This window comes from Pongo abelii, chromosome 7, assembly GCF_028885655.2.
Source record: "Pongo abelii isolate AG06213 chromosome 7, NHGRI_mPonAbe1-v2.0_pri, whole genome shotgun sequence".
Taxonomy (NCBI): Eukaryota; Metazoa; Chordata; class Mammalia; order Primates; family Hominidae; genus Pongo; species Pongo abelii.
This window is the reverse complement of record NC_071992.2, coordinates 81,508,899-81,527,652: the sequence shown is the minus strand read 5'-3', so window position 1 is coordinate 81,527,652 and position 18,754 is coordinate 81,508,899. Positions and strand designations below refer to the sequence as shown.

The 18,754-nt window shown below is 38.5% G+C and overlaps 1 long non-coding RNA gene across 1 annotated transcript in view; it reads left to right on the top strand.

The window, feature by feature from the left end:
* LOC134761942 (uncharacterized) overlaps positions 1–18,754 on the top strand; it is a 36,641-nt gene that overhangs the window by 15,841 nt on the left and 2,046 nt on the right. The window lies entirely within an intron of this gene.

Here is an 18,754-nt window from a genome sequence, read left to right as displayed (position 1 = left end):
ACATTTTTGACATTTGCCATTGCATTCCAGCCTGGGCAACAGAGTAAGACCCCATCTCTAAAAAAAAAAAAAAAAAAATAATAATAATAATAATAATAATAATTTTTAAAACCCAAACAAAATAAAAAAAGAAAGAAGAAGAGGAACTTTGAATGTGCACACTTAAGAAGGAAGATGATGTGAAGACATGGAGAAGACAAACAACCATCTATAAGTCAAGGAATGAGGCCTGGAGCAAATCCTTCCTTCATGGTCCTTATAAGGAACAAACCCTGCTGACAGCTTGATTTTGGACTTCTAGACTCTAGAATATGAGAAAGTTCCTTTCCTTCCTTCCTTCCTTCCTTCCTTCCTTCCTTCCTTCCTTCCTTTCTTTTTTTGAGACTGAGTCTTATTCTGTCACCCAGGCTGGAGTGCAATGGTGCTATTTTGGCTCACTGCAACCTTCACCTCCTGAGTTCAAGTGATTCTCCTGCCTCAGTCTCCCAAATAACTGGGATTACAGGCGCATGCCACCATGCCCAGCTAATTTTTGTATTTTTAGTAGAGACGGGGTTTCATCATGTTGGTCAGGCTGGCCTCGAACTCCTGACCTCAGGTGATCTGCCCGCCTCAGCCTCCTGAAGTGTGGGATTACAGGCATGAGCCACCGCGCCTGGCCTAATTTCTATTGTTTAAGCCACTCAGTTTGTGTTACTTTGTTAGGGCAGCCCTAGCAAACTACTACACTGACCAACGTATTTAAATTGTATAGACTTCATTTTTCTCATCTGTAAACTGAAGAAAAATTACAATATCTTCTTCATCCTATTGTGAGGATTAAATATGATAATGTATGCACCATATCTGGCACATAGAAAGTATTTGTTACATGTTAGCTTTTATTAGTAGTATTGAACTTGGTATTGAATGTGGTTGTTACATCCTTTAAATAGATTGGTTTATCTGCTATTTTACTATTTTGTGGGTGTCTTCAGGCATTCACATTTCCTTCATTTTGAGTTATCAAAATCTCAGCTTAATAGAACTGGAGTTTTAAAATTTATGGTTCAAACTATTCTCTAAAAATATCTCATATGCAAATAATCCCAGCCAGATTGTAGTATTCAAAAATAGTCAAAAGACCATTAGCTTAACTCCATGGAAGTCCATATAAAGACAAATACCTAAAATAGAATGTGAATTATTGTTGAAGTCTTTCAGAAGGAACTTAAAAAAGGTAAAGATGGTTGTAGATGATTTGAATAAAATACATTAGTAAACTACATATCCCATAAAATATACTACATTCTTATGTAGGAAAAATATTAAAACTGCTTAGCCAAATAACCTTTTAAAGATAAAAAGACTTCTCCATTTACTTTGGCCAAAGTTTCCTTTGCAATAGCTGATAATGTCACAGACCTCTTAGTGGGAAGATAGGAAAATAGCAGAAAACCTAGGGGAAGAGTACTTTAGAATAAAGTGTTAAAAGGATCAGTGGGAAGGATTGGCATCTCTAGAAATGGATGCTTTAGGAAAGAATCATATGCACTTTCCCCCAATTTACTCTAATTGTGCAAGGCATCATTCATTAGAGAGTGACTTAGACTTTAATCATGAATGTTGAAGGTTGGCCTAGAAGAATCTTTCCTGATAGTGGGATATAATTATGCTTGTAACAAAACAAGAATGGATTCTAATTCTGAGTCTAATTAATTTGCTAATTCTAGGCATTGTCAGAAAAGTGACGCAAACTGTAAACTTTCTGTTAGGTAATAATGCTAACTTGTTTCCCACACAGCATCATTGAAAAGGCTATCAGTTGGGGTTCTGAGTCGTTTATATTGAAGAGCCAGCCTCTTACTTAGTCTGGAGTTTTCCACTCTCCAGTTTGAGGAAGAGAGGAGAGTAGAAAGGAGATGTTAATGGGGATGGTACATGTGAAACGTTGGAAGATTTGGAAGCAATCCTAGATTATATTTAAGAAACAATCTAGCTTTTTTCTTTAGAAAATATTCAACTATACAAGCAATGCGTAAAATATGCTTTTGAAAAATTCAGGCAGTACAGAAGCATGGAATTCTTATCATTTTATCTCTTCTCTTCCTAAGATTTTGACTTCCCCTTCTCAGAGATAAAAATTGTTAACCTTTGATAATTTACATTCATATATAAGAAAGTACGCACACATATAGTTTAGGAAACATTTATAGGATAATACTTTTTAATTTTTTTCCTGTGGTTTGCTTTCCCCCACCGCTTAACAATAAATATTAATTAGGTTTGGCTAGGTTGTATTACAGTAACAAATTGATGACAAAGTTCCAGTGGTTTTAACACAATTACAATTTATTTTTTATTCATATTTTATGGATTGGTCAGGGGGCATCTCTGCTTCACAGAGTTATTCAGGGTCCTAGGCTTTTTGAGTTTTCGCTTTAAAAAACTGCACCCTGTTTGGTTGCTGTCATAGTAGAGGTGCAACTGCAGAGAAGGATATGAGCTTTTTGCTGTTTCGGCCCAGAAATGACATATGTTACCTTTTTTCTAAGCCTGTTGGCCAGAACTAATCATGTGGACTTGCTTAAATGCAAGAGGTGTTAGAAACAGGAGTAAATATAACATTTGGTGAGCATTATGGTCTCTGGGAATGTCTTACAGCTATTTCAGTATCAGTATGTTTAAATCTACTAAATTTTAAAATAACTGCATTGCATTCCATAATGTGAATGCATTGTAATTTAGTTAACTATCTCTATTGATTGACATTAGAGTCATTCTCATTCTTACACTGTTGCAATGAACGTATTTGCATATACTGTATATCTTTGTATATCTTTGGGATAGATACGTGAGTAATAGAATAGTGGGATCAAAGGGTACTCCATATTTAGTTTTGATGAACACTCCAAAATTATTATCCAAAAGGACCCTATCATGCAATACCACCTTACTCCTGCAAGAATGGACATAATCAAGAAATTAAAAAAAAATAGATGTAAGCGTGGATGTGGTGAAAAGTGAACACTTTTACACTGTTGATGGAAATGTAAACTAGTGCAATCACTATGGAAAACAGTGTGGAGATCCCTAAAGAATTAAAAGTAAGTCTGTCATTTGATCCAGCAATCCCACTCCTGGGTATCTACCCAGAGGAAGAGAAGTCATACGAAAAAGATGCTTGCATACGCATGTTTATTGCAGCGCAGTTTGCAATTGCAAAAATATGGAACCAGCTCAAATGCCATCAATCAACAAGTAGATAAAGAAAATGCAGTATATATATATGCCATGGAATACTACTCAGCCATAAAAATGAACAAAATAATGGCATTTGCAGCAACCTGGATGGCATTGGAGACCATTATTCTAAGTGAAGTAACTCATGGAATGGAAAACCAAACATTGTATGTTCTCACTCATAAGTGGGAACTAAGCTATGAGGATGCAAAGGCATAAGAATGATACAATGGACTTTGGGGATTCGGGGGAAAGGGTGGGAGGGGGGTGAGGGATAAAAGACTGCACATTGGGTACAGGTTACACTGCTCGGGTGATGGGTGCAGCAAAATCACAGAAATAACCACTAAAGGACTTATTAATGAAGCCAAACACCACCTGTTCCCCCCAAACCTATTGAAAGAAAAAATAAAATACAATGAAATAAAAAATAAAATAAAATAAAATAAAACGCCAAGAAAAACCCAAAAGGACTGTATCAATTTACACTCTTGCCACCTTCGAATAGTATCAATGTTTTAATTTTTTTGCCTGTGCTGTGGATTAAAAAAATGGCATCTTGGCTGGGCAGCATGGCTCATGCCTGTAATTCTGGCACTTTGTGAGGCCAAGGCAGAAGGATCGCTTGGGCCCAGGAGTCGGAGACCAGCCTGAGCAACATAGGGAGACCCTGTCTATACAAAAAAATTTTTAAAAATTAACTGGACATGGTGGCACATGCCTGTGGTCTCGGCTACTTGGGAGGCTGAGGTGGGAGGATCACCTGAGCCCAGGAGGTTGAGGCTGCAGTGAGCCATGATTGTGCCATTGTACTCCAGACTGGGCAACAGAAAGAGACCCTGTGTCGAAAAAAAAACAAAACTCATTTGTTTTTCATTGCATTTTTCTGATTACTAGTGAAATTAACATCTCGTGATATATTTATTTTCTATAGTTCTGTATCCTTTGACTATTTTTCATTTTCCTCCTCTTTTGCTGTTAGTTTATAGGAGCTCTATAGTACACACACACACACACACACACGGATTTTCAGTTTGTGGATTACTTTTTAACTTTATAGTAATCTTTTATGGACAGCAGTTCTTAATTATAATATAGTCTGGCTGGGCATGGTGGCTCATACCTGTAATCCCAGCACTTTGGGAGGCCAAGGCGGGTGTATCATTTGAGGTCAGGAGTTCGAGACCAGCCTGGCCAACATGGTGAAACCCTGTCTCTACTAAAAATACAAAAAGTAGCCAGGCGTGGTGGCACACGCCTGTAATCCCAGTTACTTGGGAGGCTGAAGCAGGAGAATCGCTTGAACCCGGGAGGTGGAGGTTGCAGTGAACCGAGATCATGCCATCGCACTCCAGCCTGGGGACAGAGCAAGACTCTGTCTTAAAAAAAAAAATTATAGTCACATTTGTGTAAAGTAACTTTTTACTGGTGATTTCTCTGTCTTATACAATAAATATTCTCTACTCTGAGATCATAAATATATTATCCTTTTTTCTTAGAAAATGTCTTAAGTTTTATCTTTTACGCACGAATATATCTAGAATTGATTTTTGTATTTGGTGTAAAATAGGGATCCAATTTTTATATTTCCTTATACACAGTCATTGCAGTATTATTTATTTAAAAGTCCATTCTTTCCTCCAATAACTTGCAATGCCATCTCTGTCATATATCATTTTAACATATACAAAGTTCTGTTTCTTAGTTTTCTATGTGGTTTCATTATTTTCTATTTCTGCATCAATGCCAATACAGTCTTAATTAGTATAACTTCCTAATAAGTCTCGCTATCCAGTAGGGAAAATGCTGTTTCATTCTTCTTATTAGAAATGCCTTTTCTAATCTTAGACTTTTGTTCTTTGATACACATTTTAGAGTTGGTTTAAGTTCCTGAAAAAGCACTGTTGAGATTTTTATTGGGATATCTGCATCAGTCTGGGGAGAAGTTATGACATCTCAACATTATTGAATCTTTCTATATATTAACATGACATATTTCTCCATTTATTTAGGCTTTCTTTAATGTCTCAATAATTCTCCATAAAGGTATTGCATGGCTTTTCTCAGATTTGCTTCTAGGCACCCCAGATATTTGCTTCTATTATAAATTCTATCTTTTAATAGGCTATGTTTTTAACTGTTAATGGTGTAAAAAAGTACAATTGATTTTGAATAATGATTTTGAATATTGATTTTATATTCATCTACCTTGCTAAACTCTCTTATTAAGTCTAATAATTTATTTGTATGTATTTGGTACAAAAATAATATCATCTGCCAATAATGGTATTTTTGGTTTTTATTTTCCAAACCTTATACCTTTTAATTTTTGTATCTTACCACAGTTGTTAGAACCAACAGTGTAAAGTTCAATGGATGGGTAATGGCAGGTGTCCTTTTCTTATTTCTGATTTTCAGAGGAATCCTTAAAAAGGAATCCTTCTTTAATGTTTCACCATGGAGAATGATGTTTACTATAGGTTTGTAGTAGATGCCCTGTATAGGGTGAGGAAATTCTACTCAACTCCTAGTTTGCAGAGATTTTTTTATAATAAATAAGTGTTGAATACTATCAAAATTTTTCTGTATAAATGAAAATTACCATATGGGTTTCTCTCTTAATCTGTTAATGCAGTAAATTATGTTTATACATTTCATAAATTTTGCATCCTGGGATAAACCCAGCTTAATCACAATGTATTATCTTTTTAAAATGCTGCTTGATTTGGTTTGCTAACATTTGGTTTGCATCTCTGCATCTATGTTCATGGGTAAGGTGGACCTGTAATTTTTTCTTTTTGTATTATCCTTATCTAGATTGGATATAAGTGTTACAGTAACTGCATTGGATATGTAGGGGAGTATGCCTCTTTTTTCTGAAAGAGGTGAAATTTGTGTCATGTTGGAACATCTGGTTACTTGAAAGTTTGATAGAATTCACATACAAAATCTGGGATTGGTATTTATTGTGAATAGATTTTAATGTTCTGATGCTATTTTAAAAGATGAAGTCATTTGACTTCTTTTCAAAACAACTTAGGTAAGATATATTTTTCTAGGAATTTTTTTATTTCTTCTTCTTTTTTTTTCTTTCTGTGACAGAGTCTCACTCTGTCGCCCAGACTGGAGTGCAGTGGTGCGATCTTGGCTCACTGCAACCTCCACCTCCTGGGTTCATGCCATTCTCCTGCCTCAGCCTCCCGAGTAGCTGGGACTACAGGCGCCCACCACCACGTCCTGCTAATTTTTTTTTGTATTTTTAGTAGAGACAGGGTTTCACCGTGTTAGCCAGGATGGTCTCGATCTCCTGACCTTGTGATCTGCCCGCCTCAGCCTCCCAAAGTGCTGGGATTACAGGCGTGAGCCACTGTGCCTGGCAATTTCTTCTAACTTTTCAAATTAGTTGGCATAAAAGTTTTATAATAGTCTCTTTTAAAAAAAACTTCTCTTTACCTATAGTTATAGCCACCATTTCATTCCTTATATCATTTTTCCATTTGTGTTTTCTTCTTGATCAGTCTTACCAGAGGGTTTTCTGTCTTATTAGTTGCAAAAAAACACTTTTTGGCGTAATTGATACTCTCCATTATATCTTTCTTTTCTATCGTATTTATGCTCTTTTATTAATCTTCTCTCAACTTAGATGTTTTGGTTATTCTTTGTTTTAAACTTCTACATGTTTGACTTCACTAATTTTCAGACTTTTTTTTTTTTAAAATATGTAAGTATTTAAGGCTATACCTTCCTTTCCAGTACTACTTTCACCACTTCCTACGTATCTTGATTTGTGGTACTCAGTTCTCTGTATATTCCTGGAATATATTTTTTCTATTTATTTATTTAGAGACAGGGTCTTCCTCTGTCACTCAGGCTGGAGTGCAGTGGCACAATCATAGCTTACTGCAGCCTTGATTTCCCAGGCTCAAATGATCCTCCCACCTCAGCCTCCCGAGTAGCTGGGATAGGTGTGCATCACCACACTCAACTAATTTTTTGTTTTTGTTTAACGTGGAGATGGGATCTCACTTTGTTGCCTAGGCTGGTCTTGAACTCCTGGGCTCAAGTGATCCTCCTGCTTTGGTCTCTCAAAGTGCTGGGATTACAGGCCTGAGCCACTGCACCCGGCCTATTTTTTCTTTTTTAATTTAACTTCTCTGTCTTTATATTTTAGGTATGTTTCTTGTAAGTAGCATGTAGCTGGATTTTTAAAAATTCACCTGACAGTCTCTATCTTTTAAGCAGAAAGTTTAACCCCTCAATATTCATTGGAATTTAGGATATATGTGAATTTGAACTTAATGCTTTTTATTTGTCCTTCTTGTCTCCTTTATGTCTTTATTTATTTTGAATGATAGTTAATTCGTGTTTATTCTCCCATTTATTTCTCTCTAATTGTTTAGAAGTTAGACACTGTTTTTATTTTCTTTTTAAAGTTTTCTGGATTTTTTTTTTTTTTTCCTGAGACAGGGTCTCACTCTGTCACCCAGGCTGGAGTGCAGTGGCGCGATCTCAGCTCACTGCAACCTCCGTCTTCCGGGTTCAAGCAATTCTCCTGCCTCAGCCTCCTGAGTACCTGGGATTACAGGCGTGCACCATGGTGCCAAACTAATTTTTGTATTTTTAGTGGAGAGAGGGTTTCACCGTGTTGGCCAGGCTGGTCTTGAACTCCTCCTGACCTCAGGTGATCCGCCCACCTTGGCCTCCCAAAGTGCTGGGATTACAGGCGTGAGCCATCGCGCCCGGCCAGGATTGTTTCCACTTATATTTAACTTAATGAAGTTTAAGGTTAGTCAATATCCTAACACTGCCTATCGAATATTGGAAGATACTGAACTTTGATTATCCTCCTTCAAATTATTTACTTTTGTTGACCAGTATTTTAGTTTTATCTTTTTTTCTCCAAATTAGACATCATTATGATTACAGATAATATGTTTCAATTTATCAGTTTGTTTAGATATTTACCAATATCTTTGCTGATTTTTCCTTCTTGTCTTTTAAAAATTCTTTTGCTCAGAAGCTACATGAATAAAAAAAAATTATTTTGGGTTTGTTTTCTTTCTTTCTGAAGTACATTCTTATAAAATTCCTTCGTTAAGTTCTGCTGATGGCAAACTCTTGCAGTTTTTGTTTATCTGAAGATGTCTCTAGTTTACTCCAGGTAAAGAAAGATAGTTTAGTTGAAACTGCAAGTCTAGACTACAGTTCTCTTCTCTCAGCACTTTGAAGAGTGTTTTGTCCTGTATTTTTGTTTCTATTTCTGCTCTTGAGAAGTGTGCTGTTTTTCTCACATTACATAAATATAATATCACTATGCATTTAGGTATAACTGCATATTTTACTAGATTCATTGATCTCTATTGTTTCTGTATACTTTATCTTCTTTTACAATGAATTTATTATTTGGATTTAATTTTCTCTGGAAGTGTTCTGCCTTGAGTGATTTCCCCAGAAAAAGGTGTATGGTTGGTGTAAACTCTGAGTCCTTTTATGTTTGAAAATGCTCTTCTTTGACTTCTTTTGTGGTTTGACCCTGCCACTGCTGAGCTTGTTGTTTTCTCTCTTTGAATGTATGCCTGTCAAGGCACCACACCAGAGCCATGACTGCAAGATGTTCAAAGCTTATTACTTTCTCAGGCACAGGCAAAGTGAGAGAAGTTGGTGGGGGTGGGGCCCACCAATGAGAGGGCTCTTTGTCTTCCCTATAAATTATATTCTGTCCAGGCATACACTTCTTGGATCATAATTTTCTTCTTTCAAAAATCCCTAAATAGTATTTTTTTTCCTTTGGGATTCTAATACTATCAATGAGAAATATGATACCAGTTCTGATTCTCTTTCCTTTTTAAGTAACTTGAAACCTGGTCTCTCTCTAGAAGTTTGTATGACTTTTTTTTCATATGTGGAGTTCAGAAATTTCACCAGAATTTCCCTAAAGAACTGTAATTTTTCATTAATCCTGTCTGGCACTTCGTATGCCCCTGCTGTTTGAAATGTCAAGTCTTTATTTCAGCTTGGAGAAGGAAAAGAAAAGAAAGGGAAACTTATTTTTTCTTTTTCTCTTATTGTGGTGTCTTCTCTCTGAAATGCCTTTATTTTCATTTGCATATTTGGCTTCTTGAAACTGTCTTCTATATTTCTTTTTACTAATGATTTCCTTCTTTTTTTTTTTTTTGAGACAGAGTCTCACTGAGGCTGGAGTGCAGTGGCTTTATCTAGGCCCACTGCAACCTCTACCTTCCAGTGACCTCATCTCAGCCTTCTGAGCAGCTGGGACTACAGGCATGAGCCACCAATGTGGGCTAATTTTTGTATTTTTTTGTAGAGATAGGATTTTGCCATGTTGCCCAAGCTGGTCTCAAACTCCTGGGCTCAAGAGATCTGCCCACCTTGGCCTTCCAAAGTGCTGGGATTCAGGCATGGGCCACCACACCTGAGCTAATTTACTTTTATTTGTATTTTTCTCTCTGCTGTAAGATATTTTCTCCATTTCATCTTGTTGATCTTCTAGCTCGCTACTCCTGCTCACTAGTTTTCAGCAGCAGTAGTATTTTTTTTTGGCAGGGCTGGGGTAGGTATTCTGTTTTGTTTTTAAATTCAGAAGTAATATTTATTTTTTATTTTGCCAAAACATGTTTCATCACTTTAAATGAATCTACTCAAGAATTGCCATTACATTTTTATTAAAATTCTCCCCACGTTTTCTCCCTCATCAAATTTGCCTCAGCAGGAGCCACCTGTTCGTTATGTTCTACAAACTTTCTTTGCTTGCTCATGTCAGCTGGTAGGGGCTGGATCCCATCTGGAGTGGGATTTGGGGCATTTTTGAGCAGCATGGTCCTTCCTCAGTGCTGTGGAGGTTCAGTGGTCTGTTTTCTGGTTCTCCCTCAGGCTATCCCAGCGTTACCCCAGGCTTGGGCAGAGAAGCTGGTTTTCTCTGCAGTAGCCAAGTCCTCCTGGAGTTGTAAACAAGGTAGCAGAAGCATTCATCACTGGCTGCTCTGCTCAATTTTCTTAGGAACTAAATATCTCAGATATGGGTAGGATTGCTTCTACCATGGCGTCACACACACACACACACACACACACACACACACACACACACACACACACTCTCTCTCTCTCTCTCTCTCTTCTCCCATTGGCTGTTTATTTTGCTTGTTAAATGATGTTGAATGAAACATGATATATGCAAGCGTTCATAATCCAGCCCAAACCTACATTTCTGAAGCTGGAAAGGGGCCACCCTTTTTAGCTTTTCCTCCATACACAGAGTGTTTTATAAGTTCTGAATTATTCTTCTGTTCCCTGAATATATATTTTCTCATTTTCAGGTTTTTAAAATTTTTTTAGTTTTATCTTTTTTCTCCAAATTAGACATCATTATTATTATAGATAATATGTTTCAATTTATCAGTTTGTTTAGATATTTACCAATATCTAAATCAATTTTTTAGATATTTACCAGTATCTAAAAAAAAGGAAATCATGAGTAAAAAGATATATAGAAGACAGTTTCAAGAAGCCTAAGAATGAGAGTATTACAAATGTGGACCCAGATGATGTCACCCCATAATCTGTCTCCCAACTACATTTTTTTAAACAAATAAGGAAACTGAGCCTTGTTTAGGATCACAGAGGTAGTTTTAGTTAAAATTAGAATATGGTGGAATACAAACCTTGACAGGAAGAAGTAAGACTGGGAGAATTGTGTTGACAGGGAAGTCTCCTCAGTGAGATACAGGAATAGAGGCAGGTACTTCAGGAGAATTGTTCATTCATTCATTCATTCATTCATCAGATTTGTGAGTCTGAACTTTACAAGATCAATTGGGAGGTAATAGAATAGAAATGAATGAGGGGTATTTTAATCAGAGAGTATCTTCATCAAATATTAGAAATATGAACGTGTATCCTGTGTTTGAAAAACAGAATAATTCAGAGCTGCTAGGTCATTTGGAGGGATAGCTGGAAATGAGGTTATGATTAAGTGGGGCCAGATTGTGAAGGGGTTTGCATGTCATGCTTTGCTCTATATTTATTCAGCCGACAGGTACTGAGGGCCTGCTGTGTACCAACCAGCCATGCCAGGCACTGGGGATATAGGAGTGAGAAAGGCAGCATTCTTGCTCTCCAGGAGCAGCAGGCACTTAAGGAATTCTTAGAATGCAGTAAGTAAGCCTATAGCTGGATGGACATTTCACTCAAGTGGCAGTCCAGAGGAAGGAGCCTGGAAGCAGGAGTCCAGAGAGGAGCCGGCTGCCTTAGTGCAAGGGAGGAATGATGTGAGCCTGAACTATAGGAGAAGGATGGTAGTTGGCAGAGAAGATGTAATCGAGACACATGAATGGGCCACGGAGGAGGTCGAGGAGGCTGGACCTAGAGAGGGAGGTCAGCCAGCAGCCTCTAGCTGCATCCATCTTACTCTGGCCTAAAGATGGTGGTGGTGATGCTGTGGGTCAGCCCTTGTTTCGGCTTCTTCTGAGTTCTTGGAAAGACAGAGAGTCTAACTGCCCATCTTGTTCCCCATGGCTCGAAGCATCACGTTGGTATTTCTAGTAAACATGGCTGTGCCTGGAGGCTGTTGTCTCATGCTTGGCCAGGTTAGAGTTCATCCAAATTGACTTATTGGAAATGCTCCTGTATGGAAATTAAATTATTTTCTAAATTTTTATTAAAGTGGTTAGAGATCCCTTTGAGGCAATTCTGTGAATTATCTTTAGGAGCTACAGGCATTAAAGAGCTGATAGAATGCAGTAAGTAAGCCTGTAGATGGATGGACATTTCACCGAAGTGGCAGTCAAGGGAAGGAGCCTGGAGGCAGAAGTCCAGAGAGGAGCCAGCTGCCTTAGTGCAAAGGCGCTGTTGTAAAAAGAATTGCTAAATAAGGCAATAGTGCACCCTTGAATTAAATATATGTTTAATATATATGTACACAATAGTTTGAAATATTTAAAGACTATTACTTTTTGTTTTCTTCATTGTCTTTTTTTGAGATGGAGTCTCACTCACTCTGTTGCCCAGGCTGGAGTGCAATGGTGCGATCTTGGCTCACTGCAACCTCCACCTTCCGGGTTCAAGTGATTCTCCTGCCTCAGTCTCCTGGGTAGCTGGGATTACAGGCATGCACCACCATGCCCGACTAATTTTGTATTTTCAGTAGAGATGGACTTTCACCATGTTGGCAGGCTGGTCTCGAACTCCTGACTTCTAGTGATTCGCCTGCCTCAGCCTCCCAAAGTGCTGGGATTACAGGCATGAGCCACCTCACCCGGCTGTCCTCATTGTCTTTTAACAGCTATAATAATAAACGGGAAATGGCAACTTCCATTTTAACAAAGAGTATTTTGCCAAATATCCATTCTCCTCTCTTTCCCTCCTCTTGGTATCTTGTTTAAAGCTGTTTTCTACAATATGCATCAAAAGGGTTTATTCCCTTGACAATATATTTAATAATAGACAATTTAGCAGACACTGTCAGTACCTTCTGAATCTCAATTTCTCAGTTTCTTCTAAGAAAATAAATGTTAAGAACATTTTGTTACATTATATTTTTCTCCCTGTTTACAGCTCCCAGGTTAGCTATAGATGTAAACTGCACACTGCAGTTTTTCTGCTAAGCCTCCATGACAGCATCTCATGCTATTTGCAGCCTTGAAAATGGATATATGATGGGATATCTTAATTTTTTCCCTTTTTGAGCTTGTATCAGTCATGAGCCAACAAATACTTGGTAAATGCCTAATGGAATAGAGCACAGGTGCCATAGGGAGACAACAAGATGATTGCATTGCAGGGACTGTTAATCTAACTAGAAAGACAAAATGCTACCTTGGGAAGGCATCGATTATAAGAAGTGTGGCAGAACTTTCCAGATGTTGTAATATACACTGACATATGTATTTAATCCCTTCCTGTCATACTCCCGTATTGGTCCCAATGTTCTTCTTTGGCCACATATGGCCTACTTATCACGTGTAGAAAAAGAAGAGCAACCATATGCCTCAAAATTTTGGGAATAAGACCCAGTGCCTCCCAGGAGGAAACAAGATCTGATGAAGTATCATCAAAATAAAGTGGAAGGCAGAAATTGCAAAGGATACCTCAATCCTTATGCAGTCCTTTCTGATACACTTAGTAGTAATCAGTGGGAAATAAAAAGTGATATAATTTGCAAGCTTTCTGCCTGCCAAGAAAGAGTTGTAAGCTCAGGAGTTTAATTAGAAAATGCCAGTATTTCCTTACTTGGCAATGCTGCTGCCTTCTGGTTTGCAGGCAGAGGAGAGGATGGGCCCCTTGGAAACCTCCTCCTCTGACTACAGTATTTGGTCAGCCTCAGCAGTGCTCTTTGTCCACAGCACCAGAAGCAAGGCCAAAGCCTGGGCCTAGAAAGTTCTCAGGAAGTCATCAGAGCCTGCGTTTTTTGATTCTGCACCATTTGCCCTCTCCCTTCCTGGCTGCTGTCTTCTTTGGGTTACAAAAGTCAGATGAGAGCCCATTTTAGAGATGCTCGGGGCCAGCGACCTCAGGCTCGGGCTCTCTCAAAACCCGATGGTGCCTTATGATCTCTAATTGCTGCTCTGGACTCTCAGTCCCTATGCTCTTTTGTGAAATTTTGTTGCAGCCCATGTATCAAATTGATTAATGTTTTCTACGATTAAGTTATAAAAGTATAATGTGGTATCATTTTAAAATTTGAGACACATGACAAATTACTACTATAATTTAAAATGTAAATCTTTTGTTCGGTAGAGCTAAAGTCAAAAATAATTAAAATTTTGGGAAAAAAAGCCCTAGAGATACCACAGTTTGGCTTTATGATTTAAAAAATGGAGCAAATGCTTTCTAAAGATTCTCTTCTACCAGAGTCTCCATGGCATGGCATGCTGAGTCAAGTGGCTTTTCTTTTCTTTCTTTCTTTTTTCATGATATAGGAGATTGGAAATGTAGTTCCAGGGTCTAAACCTATAAGAACAATGGATCTAGGTAGGAATGGTTAAGTGCAATACCAAAAGGTCCAGGCAAGAAATGTACCTGAACAAAGCCAGAAGAGGCACAGCTAACAAGAGCATGGGGGAGACCCCACCATGACTACCCCACGCTGACATAACTGGTAACTGCCATGCAGGAGCACTAGCCACAACGGCCACACCTTCTGAGTGTTTGCAGAGATCTTTGGGTTTATGGCTTCTCTGAAATTTTGAAAATATTATTTAGTAACTATAGGCTAATCTGAGCCTAAAAATAATTAACTAAGGAACCCGTTAAGTGTGTTTGTGCAATCTCCTGGAATTAGCATTTTCTTGAAAGGGAAACTGTATAATCCTTTCAAGTGTCTGGTGTGTTTCTCTGAGTAACCAGTTATACTTTGTGAGGACTTTCCAATTCATCAGACTATAGTATAGTTTCAAGTGCTCTTAAACATCATCAGCAAGCAAAAAATAGTAAAAGAAAAAAAAAAGTCAAGATTAGAAGGAACTGGAAAACTCTCATGGGAATGCAGGTTTCTAAATGTTAAGACCAGATAATTACATATGGTTGAGAAACAGCAGCATCTTTTCTGAAACATTATGCTCATCCAAACCAAAGTTGTTATAGCTCAGAGCAAGAGAAATATAACTTAAAGGTGAATGATCAGAGTTGCTATGGAGATGATGCAGGAAATGATTCAGAAGGTTGCTCAGAAAAATATTTCTTTGAATATTGATAAATCTTATTAACATCTGTTAGTCTATGGCTATTATAAAATGAATAGGATATCAGGGATTCCTAGTGACTCTGCCCTTAGGCTGTGCCCATCATTTGTGACCTACAGTTAGTGGCCACAACAGGTATGAAAATGGGAACTGCCAAATGACACTGTATGCCACAGAGTTACACATGCAGAGTGGGTAGTTTTCAGATTTGAGCATGCGTGAGAATCATAATGGTACTTATTACAAAAGGTGATCTTATTCCGATTCAGACATGTTTTGTGAAACATTACTTTAAAATGAAAGAATGGGAAGCATCATAGGGTGAGGTTTTGACTGGTTTCTTTTATAAATGGTCTTATTCATACTCTTCGGAAGCCATTCCTTCAGCTACAAAACGTTAAGCTTCCTTGAAGAAGGAAATTTGGTAAATAATTTTTCAGGTGATGATAAAAAGAGCCCTTTATTCAACTGCTCATGATGACTCCAAAGTTTATACTCTTAGTTTGAGCTCTAGGTGTATATATACAACTGCTCTGCTGGAACGTCTGATAGAAGTCTCCCCGTTCACGCAGCCATACTGTAATCCTCCCTCCGGGTACGCTCCATCTGTGATTTTCCCTGTTTCGTCAATGGCAATATCATTTTTCCAGGGAGCCAAGCCAAAAAACTTGGAGTCATCCTGGATTCTTTCTTCTTTCATTCCCTATATCTAATTGGCCAGCAAATTCCTTTGCTTCTATATTCAAATATATCTAGAATCTGAACATTTCACCCACCTTTTGCGATATCCTGGTCCATGCTTTTAGCCGTCTTTCACCTGGGTTATTGCAGTTTTCCTAATTTTGTGCTTCCATTTTTGTTCCTTTATAGTGTGTTCCCAACACAGCAGCTAGAGTATCCTTCTAAAGTTAAAGTCACATCCTATCTCTCTTCTCTTCTGCCCTAAGCCCTGCCATGGCTCCTCATGTCACTCAGAGTGACAGCCAAAGAACAGAGATTGACCTACAAGGTTCAAGATCTCTGACTTTTCCGGGCGTGGTGGTGGGCGCCTGTAGTCCCAGCTACTTGGAAGGCTGAGGCAGGAGAATGGCGTGAACCAGGGAGGCGGAGCTTGCAGTGAGCTGAGATCGTGCCACTGCACTCCAGCCTGGGCAACAGAGTGACTCCGTTCAAAAAAAAAAAAAAAAACAAAAAAACTGACTTTTTTTTTTTCTTTTCAGAAACAGGGTTTCATTCTGTTGCCCAGGCCAGCCTCAGCCTTGTGAGTAGCTAGGACTACAGGTACACACCACCACAAAACACCTGGATTTTTTTTTTTAAATTTTCTTGGAGACAGGTTCTCATTCTGTGGCCCAGGTTGGGCTCAAACTCCTGCCTCAAGCAATCCTCCCGCCTCAGCCTCCTAAAGCGCTGGGATTATAGGCATGAGCCACCATGCCTGGCCACTCTCTGACCTTTTCTTACACCTCCCTCCCACCTACTCACTCTCCTCTAGGCACAGTATCCTCCTCACTATTACCTGAAGCCACAGGCCCTATGCACAGGCTGTTCCCTCATGGTCCTAGCTGCCAGGAATGCTTGTTTCTGGGATATCGGAATGGCTCCCTTTCCCAACACCTTCAAGTGCTGGCTTAAACACTGTCTTCTCTAAGGGCCAACTCTTACTCCTTTAATTAAAATTTGACCCCCTCCCTACTTGCCCCTCTTCTGCACTGTGAGACTGCCAATCCCCTCTGCCCTGTTTGATTTTCCATAGCACCTCTCCCTGCTAACATGCTGGATTATTAATGTAATTTTTTCATTGATGGATTGGTTTAATGTTATTTATTTTTATTTCTCCCACAGTAGAATATAAGTGCCACAGGAAAGCATTTTTTATCTATTTTGTTCATTGATGTGTCCCTAGTGCTTAGAACGGTACTTGGCACATACTAGGTGCTCAACAAACATTTGCTGAGTAAATGGGATGAAATATTTATGAAGTGGTTACTAAAAGTCAAGCACTGTTCAAAGTTCTAGGAATACAGCCATGGACTAGACTGTCCCTTCCTTCTGGGAGCTGACATTCCTAGTGGGAACTAATTGCAAATGACAGAACTGCAGAGTGGATAGCACTTTGTGTTGAGAATGCAGCATGATGGAGCTGGTAAAGCAGCCACAGCAGCCAGGGATACAGGAGAGCACTTAGTAGTGGCCCTAAGCAAGAGACAGAGTGGATTGCAGAGGGTAGGGTGTGCAGGAAAGCTAAAGCTTCCAGAAAACAGAGCACTTCACAGTGTTCAAAAGTACAGGAATTACAGAAAAGAAAAGTGAGCATGAGGAGTAAAGAATGTGCAGGAGAAAGAGAAAGAAAACTTACATAAATAGCATATAATAAAAACTCTGAATAACAGTGGCTCAACCACACAATTATTTATTCTTGCACATAAAAGAAATCCATAGGAAGGAGCCAAGTCTTGGATGGAAGCTTCATGATTCTGTCCCATCATCCTCAGTGTATACCTTCTATCCTCAAAATCACTTCCGAGGAGACAAAGGAAAGGCAAAAGATGAGCATCGCCTCACTGAGGCATCTTCCAGAACGTGACACAGCAGTTCTCACTGAGTAGAGCTCAGTCACATGGCCACACCTGGCTGCAAAGGAATATAAGAAAAGTAGTCTTTTCATCTGAGGCATTGCCACTACAAATATCTCTGCCTTAGGAATGTATGAATAAATTACAATTCATTTAGAAGAGGACCCAAGATTAAAACACAGTGTAAAAGAGCTGGACCAAGACCCTGAATTAATCATACCAGGGAGGAAGGATTGATGGTTAAAATTTTACTATCTGCATAATTTATCATTAGCTCTTTCTATAAAAATAAATTTTATTGTGTATATTTTAGATATATGTATACAAATGTGTACACATATGTATATATATACACATATATATGGTAGAATAAATTAACATATTCATTATCTGATATACTTACGCATTTTTCCCCTGTGGCAAGAGCAGCTATCATCTACTCATTTAGCAAAACTCCTGAATACAATACACTACTATTAACTACAGTCCTCATCTTGTACACTGGATCTTTTGGCTTGTTCATCTTACTTGCTACTTTGTATCCTTTGACCTACATCTCCCCATTTCCTCCCTCATTAGTTCTTTATATTTAACTGACTGTTTAATATGTATATTTATAATTTCATCCCTAGTATGGCTGTTTTTCAGTATCTTTTTTGTTTCAAGCCTCAGTATAAGAACATCAATCATGTATTATCTGAAATAGAAATACCCAAATCTGGTCCTCTGACTGATGGGAAACAAGGATATGGGTGTTGAGTGGTGATTAGCAGGGAGGGAGATTTCATAGTTACAAAACTGATGACTCCCAGGAGGGACAGTTAGAGTTAAAAATGAAATAATGCTTTGGTAGTTATCTGATGAAAGCTTCTGATATGGAACATCGGCTTTATGAAACTAAGACAATTTTGTTGTATCTTTCAGACCAAATTTTGAGAATCTTTTTTTTGTTTTTTTTTTTGAGATGGAGTTTCATTCTCATCACCCTGGCTGGAGTGCAAAGGCACGATCTTGGCTCACTGCAACCTCTGCCTCCCGGGTTCAAGCGATTCTCCTGTCTCAGCCTCCCAAGTAGCTGGGATAACAGTCTCCCAGCACCACACCCAGCAAATTTTCGTATTTTTAGTAGAGACGAGATTTCACCATGTTGGCCAGGCTGGTCTTGAATTCCTGACCTCAGGTGATCTGCCCACCTTGGCCTCCCAAAGTGCTGGGATTATAGGCATGAGCCACGGTGCCCAGTCAAGAATCTTTTAAAAG